General features: G+C 29.2%; 1 long non-coding RNA gene across 5 annotated transcripts in view; it reads left to right on the top strand.

Moving 5' to 3' along the window:
- Window positions 1–15,270, top strand: part of LOC122269977 (uncharacterized) — a 384,828-nt gene that overhangs the window by 318,099 nt on the left and 51,459 nt on the right. Inside the window, exon 7 of one of the 5 annotated variants that reach the window (XR_015435530.1) lies at window positions 8,610–8,859. The exons of the other annotated variants lie outside the window; for them this stretch is intronic. This is a non-coding gene — a long non-coding RNA (uncharacterized LOC122269977). Of the gene's footprint in view, window positions 1–8,609; window positions 8,860–15,270 lie in introns of those variants that run through there. 5 annotated transcript variants of the gene reach the window in all.

Raw genomic sequence — 15,270 nt, 5'->3', positions numbered from 1 at the left:
ACATTTTGCTTTTTCCCTCTCAATTTAAACCTTCTCGATCATTGTTTTTGGTTAATTAGAGTATACTAGTTATTTCTCTGTAGTCTTTTCTTTTCTTTCTATTAGAAACTTTTCTGTTATTATCACTTCAGGTTTAACATTCTGTTTTTTCCCTCTCAATTTAAACCTTCTCGATCATTGTTTTTGATTAATTAGTGTATACTAGCTATTTCTCTGTAGTCTTTTCTCTTCTTTCTATTAGAAACTTTTCTGTTATTAACACTCCAGGTTTAACATTCTGCTTTTTCCCTCTCAATTTAACCTCTATCGCTCATTGTTTTTCATTAATTAATGTATTATGTCAAACATATTTCTTTGATTTATACCAACATTACTGCGTTACTATGAAAGCGTTTATAAATAATTGAACAAGGTAGTATGAAATTTTATAGGAGTTTGAATCGGGAACCTATGAACTACACCGTAGATTCTACTAAACGCAAACTTTTCAATTGCAAAACATTTTTTAAGAGCATATTAGTTAATGGTTAAATTCGAGAAAAAAGGAAAAACAAAGCATATGATCCACTAACAAAAAGTATTTAATTCAAGAATATTTTTTAACCTGGAATGGTCTAATATTCCTCTTATACTTTAAACAAAAATTGTGTAACTAAGAATTGCGAACATGCTTACTCAATCAATTTTGTATTTAAATATGTAAAAAATACTTAAATATGCTGCTCCTGCAACAATTAAATCAAAAATTAGTAATAAAACTGCTGCTCCTAATTTGATTCTCTTATACGTTCCTAAACAATACTAGTGGCGGTAAATAAATGTGTTAAAAAAATAATTTTTTTCTTCAATGTATCTTATAAAAGGAGTTTCTTAATTGAGCAGAAAAATATAATTTTTAATCTTTAACTATTTTTAAACTGCTAAACAGTCCTAGAAAAATATTTACACCGTTTTTTTTCGAGAAAAATAATGAACTTTAATAAAACATTCAAAAAAATTAATTTAATAATTAATAAGGGATATCAACGAAAATATTACTGTAAAATAGGGCCATATGATAGAAATTGATAGTCCTTATCATTTTATTTCATAAAATTAAAAATAATTAACATTGTTAATTATTTTAAAGATAATTTAATATTAAAAATACAGAGTAGTTTCTATAATGAAATTCTACCTAACAAATAACTATTAGAAAATGAAATACGTCTGTATTTTATTGAAAAACTTTGCCACTCTTTTAAGATTTTTTAAACTGCAGTTTTATTGAACTCTTTTGTAGTTCTCTACAAAGAAGATGTCACAACATCCTTTTCAATGTGTCAACGCGTTATACATCATAAAGAATCCCCACTGTTAACATATTCTTAAGATAGATCTTTTCTTTAGAAAAAAAAATTCCCCCATTTTGAATATTTTTCTATAAGTGTTTATGGGTGGAAAAAATGTAATAGAATACAGCATATAAGAATAAATCGGAAATACTTTTAAAGAAATGATGCTTACTGATTTCATTTCATTTGAAATTCTATTTTTATTTTTGGACTTTAAATGCGGATCGTATGGAGCTTCATATATAAAATTTTATGATCGTTACTTAATATCCGCGCGAAGGGTAAAAAAGAATATATTTTAAATTCGTCGATATAAAGGAATAAAAAATAAGCTTGTTAAAATTACGTAGTTTCAATTATATGTTTTATTTATGAAATCAAATTATCTGTAGTTTAACTATCGTCGCAAACTAAATTCTAAGAATTATTGAAGAGGGAGAAACACTAAAATGTTTAAATTTGTGTTGTTCTTGTTCTTATAAATATCCATTTTAAAATTGGTAATATCCGTACACTGTTGGAAATTTATCGGAAAAAATTGTTAAATGAAAATTCAGTTCATTGTTATTTCACCCATATTCAACCAAAAACAGTCGAATAACCATATAAAATTATATTCAATCAGTTAAATGCAATAACAAAAATCGCTTATAAATGGTTTTTACCTAATACGGTTAAAAAACCAGCATTTTATCCGGGCCAAGTAGGTCTATCTTATGAAACCACTTAGCTCCTCGCAGCTGGGTACGTATTATAGCCGAGAGGTTGTCTCATGAACGGGGGGGGGAGGGATACGAATCCTCAATATTTCTATCAATCCTTCAACACAAGAAACGATTCCAGTGTCCTTTCCTCCTCCATTGGTGACCTTGGATTATCAGAATACGAAATTCTCCTTCGTGCATAGACAGCAGCACCACAAAGCTGATTAACACTAAAAGTCTAGTATTTCCCATCTCTCACGATAGATGGTCTCACTAGATAAACTTATTAAGACACATCCGCTGTTCATTGGACAAAACACAACTCAACCACAACCTAACTCCAGTGTTCATTACCTAGCAAAAAGCCTAATTCCAATACCCAGTTAATTTTTTTTTTATGATTTTGTAAACCATTCTAGCTGTAATTGACTCATGCATACCTATATGGTTTATACGGTTTACGGAATAACCTGTACCGTTTTAGTTTTGTACTCATAGTTTTCTTTTAGCCATGGCAGTTGTGAAAAGTTTCAAAATCGTTAAAGTAAAAAATGCTTCCAAAATTATTCTTAGTTTGTAATTTATTAATTTATTATAGAACTAATGGCGTTATAGCTAATCTTTTGGGCATTTGTAATTTATTATTATCATTTGTCGTGATTCTATGTAATTTTTAAATTACATGCAAATGTTTCTATCAGAATTACTTTTGCTTTATTTTCTAAGTTTTTTTTAAAAAAAAAATACGTTGCATACTATAATATTTTAAATTAACAACCAAGAGGTTTCCATGTTACCAAATGTACCTTAATTTTAAGATGAGACACTGTTAATTTAAATGTCTCTAGACATTGATAACAGCGGAAGCCGTCCCCCCCCCCCGCTATAAACGACTGAAACGCTTAACATATCTTTTATAAACGTTTCTTTTCATTTATACTTGTAATTGTCATCGTCATTATCTAATATTACCACCGCCTACTAGAATTTTCAATTAAAACATCTTTTCTCCCTCTATCATGAAGCTACGGCATGCACTACGTCTCGCAGTGTACGATAACATGCAGCTGCCCTTACAAACTTTTTTCCCTGCCATCTGCAAAAAAATAAAAGACACAAAAAAAGAAACCACACGCCCTTTGCTTTGTCTTGTATCGCAAAAAGGGGGGCCTGATCAAGGCACAAAAAAGTTTTTTTTTATTTTTCATAAAAAAAAATAGATGCGGTCTACCAAACAGTAAAGCCACAACAAGCTTCTACTGCAGGTGTGCAATCGTACACTTCTTTTGGTACATGACAATTGGATACGAGGAAAGAAACGAATACCTATCTGATTTGAATATTGATTCGATCCAATTATAAATTATATTAATATATATTTTAAATAAAAATACCATCATTATTCATCATTTCCATCATTACTTTTTTTAATGTAATCCACATTTTTAATGTAATACATTATCTTTTTTAATGTCTTGAGAAGTTTTTTCAGCTTATTGCTTTACTTACAAAACAAATTTGTACTGAAATTTATGAATAACATTAATTTTTTAATGAAGATCTTTAAATTTACAACTGAGTGTAACCTATCGTAATTTCTGGCAGCAAATATATACATCATTTAATCATTTAACAGCTTGATTGATTGAAACAAGATCCCGATAAATATGAAAAGCAGGACAAAACTGTGTCCTTTTTTTTTTTTTTTTTTTTTTTTTTTTTGACAAACTCCGTGATAACTCAAATGATAAAAATAGCCATATATATATATATATATATATATATATATATATATATATATATATTGAATGAATGTATATGAATGAATTAAATTAATTTTTTTAATAATATATTATATTATTAGTTACATATCATATTACAACATTCCAAAAATTATATTAATAGCATGTATTCTTAGTACGCATTCTTTTTACATTGTATAAAAATTTAACCCTAATTTGGAAATTTTTCCTCAAAAATTATTTTAACATTATATTATAATATAACATTACATCGATAATTAGTGCAATTAGAAATGTAAAATTAATGAAGAGAGGGAATGGGGTACAAAAATACGTTACAAAACTTACACAAGACTTCTGTTTCTGTTTGTGTAACATTAGTATTTTGTTTTATGTATTAAAATCAAATGTTCTCTGTAAAAAATTGTCTTTAATTTAAAATTCAAATGACATAAAATTTCTTTCTCGTATAAGTAGAATCGTATTCATGATATAGTGATATATATTCATGATGATATGATTAGCCATATAAATGTGGCTAAAATTTAAACCATAATTAATTGTGTTAGCGCCAGTTATAATACCAAGTTTCCTGTATAATCACCGCTTAAGTATACTCAATGCTCTATTATGCACCATGTGTGTTTGCATCATTATAACCCATACAAGCATGACATACATTATTATAATATTTTCGGCAACATAAAATGCATTATTTTCTCTTTTCTTCTTCTTTTTCTAACCGTCGTTGAACAGCCGACCCAATTTTATGGGATTACGATTACAAATGTTCAACTCCGCAGCCTTGTCATTTTGAATCCAATCCAGAAGACAAGGGAACTCCTGTATCGAGTATTAGGAGAAATTCGCCTTCGTGGAGAACTTTTTGATGGAGCTAACCCGCATTTGCGTTACATGAAGAGGAAGACCGCGAGAACCTCCCACGGTTAGCCAGACGGCAAGGAGACTCTAACCCAGGATCCGTCTACCACTGAGGATATTTCATGTTAGCACTATGGTCGGCGCAAGCCGGATGCGGAATTCGTATCGACTGGGATTCGAACCAGTTTCGCCGCATTGGAAGGCGAAAGCTCTATCCCCTGAGCCATCGCGGCTCATAATATGCATTATTATAATATTTTATGTTTTTTTCTCGAATACTATTTTTGCACTTGCTTAGTTAAAACTTTTTGTATATTTTTAAACAAGTAGTAAGAGCCCTGTCTCCGACTTTGTTTTGAGAGAAAGTGTGTAGAAAGATGTGCAGGGAATATGATGGAATAAATAACTCTTAATAATTAGTTCGAAAATTATTAATTGATAAACTTATAATAAAAATTACAACGTAAAATACACTGTAGTCCACGGATATCTAACTAAGGAGTTGCAATTTGTCTTTCTGAAAGGGCCTTTTTTGTTTGTGAAATTAAAGCGAATTTTTGTTTTCTTTCAAAAAACCACTTTTTTCAAAAATTATTATTCTGAAAGCTTTTTTTTCTCGCCTTTTTTACTTGAAATAATGAGTATTCTTGTAGAAAATATCCTTTGTCTCTCTCGAGATTTTCTTTTTATATGCTCGCTCTTGAGTTGATGTCGAAGATAAAAAGAAATAAGAATGGTAGAGAATAGATGGTACCGTCATTCGGGGCTACTTTGTGCAGGATTTCGCAGTTCTTGAACTTTGACATGTTAAAAAACTATGTTAATTCAAACTTTAGTAAAATTTATCGATATTATATTCATAACTGGACTCGGACGAGTGAATTTGATCAATATTGGCATTATTTGTATGTAATATTTACGAATAATAAGTCAAAACATACCTTGCACAAGGTAGCCCCAAAATGGGGCTACTTTGTGCAGCAATAGGAATTCAGTTTAATAATCATGCTTTTAGTAAAATATTGATATAAAATTGTTAAAAAAGTTAATTGTTGACATTTTTAAAGACAAAAACATCAAGATATGTAAAGATATTAGTTTGAAAATAATTTTCAGCGTTAAAAAACCATTTTTTTTGAAGAATTTTTTCTTAAAAAGAATGTTTATTTCAAAACATTTGAGTTTAAACAAAAGGAAACCATATACTTTTTTTAACATTGAAATGGATGATATTTCAAAAATAATAATTATTACATATTCATTAACATTTATAATATTGATAAATTTCAACATAGCATGCTTGAATGAACAAGACAGAACTTGCTCTTCAGTTTCTGTCAAAATCACCTGATGTCCTATAAAATATATTTTTATGAGTTAAATCGTTTAATTAGTTCATTAGAAAAATCTTTGTTGAAGAAAAAGAATAGTTCACCAGGAAGTTTCACCTGTTTCTTGTGAATTTTATTAGAGATAGTATTTTTGTGGATTTTGTACTTCCGAGAAGCTTCTGCAATCGACATACCACCAGCAACTGCTTGCAAACATTGTTGCAGCTTTTATAAAGCGTAATCACGGTAGTTTCTCGTTCCAGGTATTTTTTTATAACGTCTGACCATTTTTCTTTCGAAGAAAGAAAAAACGAATGAAACTTTGCATAAAGTAGCCCCAACGTGCATTTTTTTTTCATTTTCCGTTTATTTGTTATTAATTTTCAAATTTTTTTAACGCTAACATGATATAATTGTTTATTAATATATAAATAAAAAAATTTGCATTTACGACAATTGTTTTATCAACGTCTTTGCATTTCACAGCTAAAGTTTCCACGCACACTTTTCGACATCCGACGTCCTCGGAAAGTTGTTGACATTGGATGAACGAAACACACTCTGAGATTGCTTTAAAATTCGAAAAAAATGTTTGCAGTAATAGAAGAGACTTCTATCTTCAAATTCCACACATTTTTAACGTGAAATAAACATAATACTGAATAGCAGCACTTGAAAAATGCCAAATTCGAATTTGCACAAAGTAGCCCCCCGCTGCACCAAGTAGCCCCGAATGACGGTACCAGATTTTAACATTTATGTTAAATTTCTTTTAAACATCAAAAATTTAATTCAAGTAATCAAGAAAGGTGAAAAACAGCTCCTTTTTTGAATTGATGTAAGGACATAAAGTTATCTTTATAATATGTCGCTTACGAGTAAAATTGCTTGTCTCTTATTTTTCTTATTGCCTACATTCTGTTAGGAAGAAAGTTACTAACTCATAATAAATAGTTAACTTCGAACAAAAGAGAAATTATTCTCAAAACACTAAGAATGACACTAATAATTTTTGGGGGTGCAGTGGTAAATTGGATTGAAAAAAAAAAGACAAAATAAAACTATTTGAACTAAGTTTATATTTATTTATGAAGCTATATTTCTCCATATTTCAATGAAATATTTTAATTTTTTCAATTTTCTTTGAAGGAAGATTAATTATCGCTCATAATTTTTTTTCATGGCTGAAAAAAAGGTTTAAATAAACTAATATAACTTTTTTCATTTTTTAAACCAAAATTTTATTGTGCCTAAAAACCTAATTTAATTTTTTTAATTAATAGATAATTAATAAATCATTTATTTAATTAATTTAATTTTCTTAATAACTTTTTAATAAAAATAAATTCCAGTTAAGAAATTGCGTATTAAGAAGTAAAAAAATTTACGGATAGTTTCGTAAGCTACAATTAAGCAAGATGTCGTAAACCCCGTTTGATTTTTATAAACTTAATACCAATTAAATTTAAAATAGCCTTAAAAAAATTTCAAGAATTCTGAAAAACTAAAATTTTAGATTCATGAGATTTTTCATAATTTAATTTTGAGAAAAATATTGGTTATACTTATTTAAATTTTTTTCTTAAAATCTAAAAACCAATATGTGAAACTTCTTTCAATAATTCTGAAAAAAAATATTTAAACCTGATTATTAATTGATTGATATATGATAATTGATTGATATTAGTTTATTGATGATAAATGATTAAAAATTTATAACAGCTGAGAAACTTGTGACATTTTTAAAATATCACAAGTTTCATTAGCAACTAGACTATTAAGCCCTTGGGGACGGGTGATTCAGAAAAGCATTCGTACAAAATCAGAATCAGGATGTAATTAAATAAAAAACGGTAACTTAAATGTAGTCGTTGCTAATTTGACAGACTTACTTTGCTTTTACTTTAATTATTGTTAGTTTAATCATATATATAATCAATGTTAGTTCAAAGTATAACTAAATAGTTTTATTTTGAACAAAGTAATGGTGAATTAAATAAATGAAACAATTATAACTCCGCCCACAAATAAACTGCTAAAGAATTACTTTGAATACCAGTTTTATCTTTTTATCCTGGTTGATACGGTTTTATGCTGGCACGTATTTGTGACAGTCGGCGCGAAAGGGTTAAACATCGTCCTCTTTAGACCATTGGATAAAACTGACTAAGATAATCTATAAAGTAGAGTGTAATTGAAATCAGGATACGGATAAGTTTTTCTGCCGAAAAACTTTTTTGGTGTTTTTATTAATATGCTAGCAAAAGCAGCAACAAAAAACTATTATCCAATTTTTTTTATTCTATTACGTATTATTTCCTTTCTAATAATAATTCATTAAAAGATAAATGCAAGAGATTTCCCCCGTGGATAAAATTAATCTCAACACATTCAGTTTCTAACACCCTAAGTAACACCATATTATTAGCAATATTATACACCGTTATGAATCATTAATTTACACTATTCACGTATAATGAAATTTAATACGCTTGCACTCCACCCATATTTCATTTAAAACTACTCCCCTAGTATAATTACTCTTAATCTCGTACTCGTTATTTCACAGCAACTCACTCTTTTTCTCACTATTAAAGTAACTGAATTCAATTTCAGTAACTGTGGCTGACCGTTAACACGCTATCCTGTTGTTAAAATTACAGCACCCACAACGATCAGTTTACAGCTGTGCCCAAGGGTCAAAGTTCCTCAGGTACGTCAATCTTTGGATCAAACCTTCCCCCACATCTATGATTTATTCTTTGTTATATGCTCTTCAATATTTTTAACCACCCCTTACCATGTTTTTGTGTGCTATTGTTTTCTAGGTGTTACCATATACTACATCTAAACAGTTGCTTAGTAACAGCCGAAAAAAAAGTAACAGGACTGCCGCCAGGAAATTTGTATAGCATTGTATAATTTTTTTAAAAATTTAATATTGTTAATTTCTTTTTTTTTTTTCAAAATTAAACTTAAAAATGAATTTAGGAGATAATTTTTTGGGATTTTTTGATTGTAGGAAAAGAAAATGTTTTAAGGGTGTTGTTTTTCATTGGATGGGATAATTTAGAAGAACAGCGACCTATGTAAGGAACAAAAAATAACGAAGTCAGAATTAAGACTGCTTTTCGAAGGTTTCGCAGTCGCATGAATAATTGCTTTTTTGAGAATAATAGGCTATTTTCATAACTGCTGTGAGTTTGCAACACTTACCCATGACTGTTAGGTCAAGTTCAGACTATCTTCTGTCAGCACCCTCTATGTTTATTCTGAAACTATCACAAAACGTCAATATGGAGAAAAGCCACAGTTTTGAGTAAACGAGAAACTTAGTGGTCTAATTTTTAAAAACTTATTCCAATGCTTTATCACCTGAACTTATAGAAATTTGCAAAAAATGAGTATAAGAATTGATTTTATCCAGGGGAAAAATGTCACCAAATTTTTGATTTTCAAAAAAATTTTATTACTTCTAAAATATTTTGGTTATTTGTCCGTTCTAAAGGCTATTTTTTGAAGGCTCCGTCGTAATATGAAATGTTGCTTTTTTTGCGAATAATATGCTACTTTCATAACGGGTGAAGTTTAGCCTATCTAAAGTCAGCTCTATCTACGCTTATTTTAAAAAATGGCGCATAACGTCAATATGGAGAAAAGCCACAGTTTTATGATTATGAACGCTTGTGGTCTAATTGTTTTATATTTAAAATCTTATCTATTATTATTTTTCTCATCCATTTATCTATTTTTAAATATTTAAAATCTTACTCCAATGCTGCATTACTTGAGCTCATCAAAATTGGCAAACACTCAGAATAAAGCAGTGATTTTGATAATTTTCCTCTAGGTAGAAAAATATCGTCAAATTGGCAATTTTTAAAAAGGTTTAATAACTTTTAAAATATTTAAGTTATTTGTCTGTTAAGCCTAGAAAAGCCTAGAAAATTCTTCACGTAAAGATTATACATACAGTTTAGAATCTTTTTATCATTCATATTGTATCAATATATTATTTTCGTCTTATTAATTTTGTGATAGTTTGTTTTTGAGAATGGGTTTGAAAAAGTGGTTTGAACTTCGATCAGCAATAAAACATCGATTAATATTGCTCGTATTATTTAGGAAACATTTATAATTTATATCGGCATGAAGCGCACGGCTACAGTTAAAATTTGAGAACACTAGTTAATCTAAAAGTGGAAATAAAATTTTGATAGTAGAAATTCAATTGCCTATAAATTAATAATAATAAATTGATGAAATAATTTGATGACTAATAATAAATTGATGAATTAATAATAAATTGATGAAATAACGATTCAAATTATACTTGCATATGTAGGAAACTATTGTATAGGAACTCACAAAATATAATAGGGGCCGGGATAGCAGGTTGGTAGGGCATTGGGTTCGTGTCCAAGAGGTCGTGGGCTCGATCCCCGCCTGCCAAAGGCTCCCCGTGTAGTAAATGGTAACTGATGCACGTTGAATCTGTCGAGAGACGAAGTCTTCCATGTTCCCATAACAAATCATACCTCTGGGCACACTGATCCTGGAGTTTTCTTGTCTTCTGGATTGGTTTAAATTTGCACGGCTATGGAGTTGAACATTAGTAGTCGAAAATTGGGTCGACTGTTCAACGACGGTTATAAAAAAAAATATAGTATGCAGCCGTCGTGGCTCAGAGAATAAAGCTTTCGCCTTCCAATGAGGTGAACTGGGTTCGAATCCCAGAAATGGCTGGTCGGTGCGAATTCCTCACCCGGCTACGAATTCCGCACCACAGTGCTGATGAAAAATATTCTCAGTGGTAGACAAATCATGGGTTAGAGTCCCTTTGCAGCCAGGCAAACCGTGGAAGGTTTTCATGATTTTCCTCTTCATGTAACGCAATACTGGTTAGTTCCTTCAAAAATTCCTCCATGAAGGCAAAAATTCTTAACATAATTAATCCAGGAATTCCCTTGTTTTCTGGATTGTGTTTCAAATTACAAGAATTGATAGCCGGAGTTGAACATTGGTAGCCGTAAACTCGAATTTGGGTTGGCTGTTCACCGACAGATATAAAATAAAACTACAGTAGGAAAGGCTTGGTGGCTAAGAGGACAGAGCGCTCAACTTCCAATTAGGTAAACCGGGTTCAAATCCTGGCGATTGCTGGTCGATACAGAAGCTGTTTTCGGTTCACATCAATCACAGTGCTGAGGAAAAATTTCCTCAGTGGTAGTTATGGTAGATCAGTGGTAGATCATGGGTTAGAATTTCCTTGCTATCAGGCGGACCGTAGAAGTTTTTCGTGGTTTTTCTCTCCATGTAACGCAAATGCCGACTAGTTCCATCAAAAAATCTTCCACGAAAATTAGTTTATCCCCATACTTGATCTAGGAGTTTCCTTATCTTCTGAATTGGGTTCAAAATTACAAGGCTACGGAGTCTAACATTAATAGTCCTAAACTCAAAATCGGATTGGCTACTCAAGGACGGTTATATATATAAAAAAAAGTTATAGTTACAAAATGATCAAACTTTATATTGCCTATAACTAACTCAGAAACAGTTAATTCTGATAGCAACAGTCAAAACGCGTGAAAAAGAGCAATAGAGATTTGAACGAATCGGAAAAAAGTGAAAATTTTGATTGGCGATAAATTGATTGTATTTGGCATGGGTGTCGTACGTATGTATTTTTTTTTTTTTTAATTGAAATACCCAGTCACAACAGAGGAACGAAATATCTACAAAAAGATCACTTATTTTTATTTATTTCTAGCTTTTAACTTTGATGATTCATGAAAAAAAAATTTATTTGTCTGATTTATTGAGAGGGAATTTTGGACTTTTTTAATTATTAAAGGTGACATATGACCACCCTTTCCCCCGCAAACGACGTACATGGTTCTTTGCGTCGCCGTATTCCGCTTATAGTTGCTATACATGATCGAAACTTGTACTGCCAGGAGGCTGAGTGCATCATTCATACTGCTAAGCAAAAGAAAAATCAACCGAAGAGACAAAGCAAAAAATAATTCAAAATTGAGATGCTTATAGAATTGGCATCTCCGTATAATAAGCTACATATTCCAAAACAAAAACCAATAAGCAAATTAAAAAAATAATAAATAAATTTTTTTTATTAATTTTCCGAAATTCTTTTTTTATCGTTTGTGGCATTAGCAACGGAAAGAAAATAATTCTGAAGCCACTTTTCTCCAAATCTATCCTGAAGCACTTACGTTGTTTTTTCAATTGCACTGCAGTATAGGAGAAAGGTCTAAATTTCATTTGCAAAATTCCACTCTCACAAACAATAAAGATAGTTAATAATAAAAAGCGAACTAGCGAAATTAGCTTTTTTGAAGTGTTCTTCTATTTTAAATTCTCGTCTTAGAATAAAATTTAGAAAATTCTGAAAATTTTTATTACTTGCTGTCAAAATAATTCTGTAAGAAAACAAATAAATGCTCTGCCTTTTATTTGTTTGCTTACAGAATTTTGATAATAAAGACAATAACGATAGTTAATAAAAAAAACGAAGTAATTAAAATAACTTTTTTGAAGTGTTCTTCTTCTCCAAATTCTAGACTTAGAATAAAATTTCAAATATTCTGAAAAATTTATTACTTGCTGTCAAAATTCTGTAAGCAAACAAATAAATGCTCTGCATTTTATTTGTTTGCTTACAGAATTTCGGCCAGAATCTATCATCCAGAAAATGTATGAGCGTACGTTAAATTCTTCAGTGTCACGCAAAAAGATTGCAAAAAATAATCGAATTTTCCTCTATCGTCACATAACACTAATAAATAAAAAAAAATTAAAATCAAAACATTTTTGCCTTAATTCATTTGTTGGCGGCAAACCAGCCATGAGTTAAACTGGCTTTTACACACAAGTGAACTCGTAGTTCGTAAATATAAAAGATTCACCTGCCCGAGCCAGCAATAAATAAGCTCTGCTTCCACCCAGATGTTTCCTTGCCTTAATTTTTTTTTTCAGTTATAAAGCTAATTAGTTGTTATCGCAGCGTGTAATATTAGCGACACTTTTCCATAATGATAGGAGCGTGGTGGAACAATAGACTTTGTCTTTTTTGTTCTATTCCAAGTACAACGGCAGTCCTGAATGCTGACGACCAAAATTAAAAACGCGTGCTTTTTCCGGTGCATTGAATGCTTTCACTTAAACGTTGTTTGTTAGTCTATGAACCAATAGTTTGAAGGAGTGGTTGCATAAGATGAAAGCAGAAGTCTTAAACGAATCGAATCATTCGATTCTTCGCAAATTTGCAATGTGCTACGCTAACATTGCAATGGTATTTGCAATGTTATTTGCAAAGTGCTACGCTAACATAGATGCCAGTAAGAGAATGCATTTGCTCCCCCTAAAAATCCAATAAATTAAAAATTATAACTTGCATTTAAATATTATGATTATTAAAAATACTGCTTGTTATATTGAAACTACAATGATTTGTACACTAAGCTCAAAAGTTGCATTTATTTTCCATCAAATCGTTCAATTTAGTACTAATACAATTTTAATAATAATAATAATAATAATAATATATATATATACATATATATATATATATATATATATATATATATATATATATATATATATATATATATATATATATATATATATATATATATACATATATATATATATATATATATATATATATATATATATATATATATATATATATATATATATATATATATATATATATATATATATATATATATATTATAATAATAATAGTAATAATAATAATATAATAAACTAATATGGTTTTTTTGCTAATTCGAAGATAGGGCAAAGAATAAAACTTAAAGGAAAAACTGTAGTTTACATTATTTTTTCTTTTATGGTCTTGCCATACTTACTTTGTGGAATTTGAATAAAACACAAATTTAAATTTTTTATTTTAACTTTGTTGGTTTTAACGTGAAAATTAAATTACTAAAATTACTTGAAAAAAATTTTAAAGTGCAAGATGTAGAAATACTTTTTAAAAATAACATTTTTTTTCCCGCGATTTTTTGATATATAATAATGATTAACTTGGTTGCACCGCTTGAGAAAATCTCTACGGGGTCCGTGCAGACTGAATTGGAAAAGTATTCAGTAATTTCTAATCTGTCTGATATTTTTTTTTTAGGTTCATTACAATCTATCTGATTGTTTTAGACTTATTACAGTGTCCATATGCATTTAGTCTAATTATAAACTGCTTAACCAAACTGAATTCGCTTAGGCTTATTGCAAGAAAAATAAAAGGACTTTTTGCAAAAAGCTTCCACGACTATAGGATAAGCATAAACTTCTTAAAATAAATTGAACAATGATTGATAAGCCAAATGGTATGTGGTCATATTGCAATAAGATTAAAAGTGTCCGATATTTTCTTATTAGCCTAAAAGTAAGCCTAAAAAATGTCAGGCGGATAAGAAAATACTGAAAACTTTTCATAATATCATGGAGCATTACAAAATGGTGGTGGCTTTTTTTTTTAACAAAGAGTAAAATTATTCAATTTGCCTACAACATACATATTACACGAACATTGAAAGTGAAAAAGAAAGAAGAAAAAAAATTAAATGATAATCATCCATTCGAATTATTTTACGAATTTCTTTATGAATGAAAACTAGGTGCTTTCGAATAAATAATGCTTGAACTTTTGATGCCATATTTTATTTTTTAGTTTAAAAAAAATGTTGATTGGGCATTTTTATAAAGTTGAAAAGCTGAAAAATTGAATTATAAATTATAAATCATTCTTCTTTTTACGTTAAGGTACTACATCCATTGAATTTTACGAAAACATACTTTACATTTAAACTTTGCAATATTTTATAAAATAACACCACATAAATGGAATGGCATGAATATGGAATAGGTATACTTTATTCATTATAAATAAAATTTAAACATAAAAGAGAACATAATTATTTAAGCAAACGATTTAAGAATTAACTATAATATAACGGTTTTTAAACTGTTGCTTTTTTAACAAAGTAGTATATAAAATTATATTTTGCCATACAAAATTACATTATTTAAGCTAATGTAAAAATTTGTATACCTTACGATTCAAATGTATTTGTGACAATTATTAAATAAAATAATAAAAAATAGCAACTAATTATAAAAAAATTATCTTTTTATGGATTTTTTTTTTTTTTTTAGATATGTGATTTTTTTTAATGTGGTCCAAAAAATTTTTTATTCATTAAAAAGGTTTCGAGACATGATAAACTGCTCA

Source organism: Parasteatoda tepidariorum, chromosome 7 (assembly GCF_982258835.1).
Source record: "Parasteatoda tepidariorum strain Cologne lab strain chromosome 7, Ptep-v5.0, whole genome shotgun sequence".
In the NCBI taxonomy this organism is placed as follows: domain Eukaryota; kingdom Metazoa; phylum Arthropoda; class Arachnida; order Araneae; family Theridiidae; genus Parasteatoda; species Parasteatoda tepidariorum.
The sequence above is the reverse complement of the archived record's forward strand: the minus strand, read 5'-3'. Positions and strand labels throughout refer to the sequence as shown.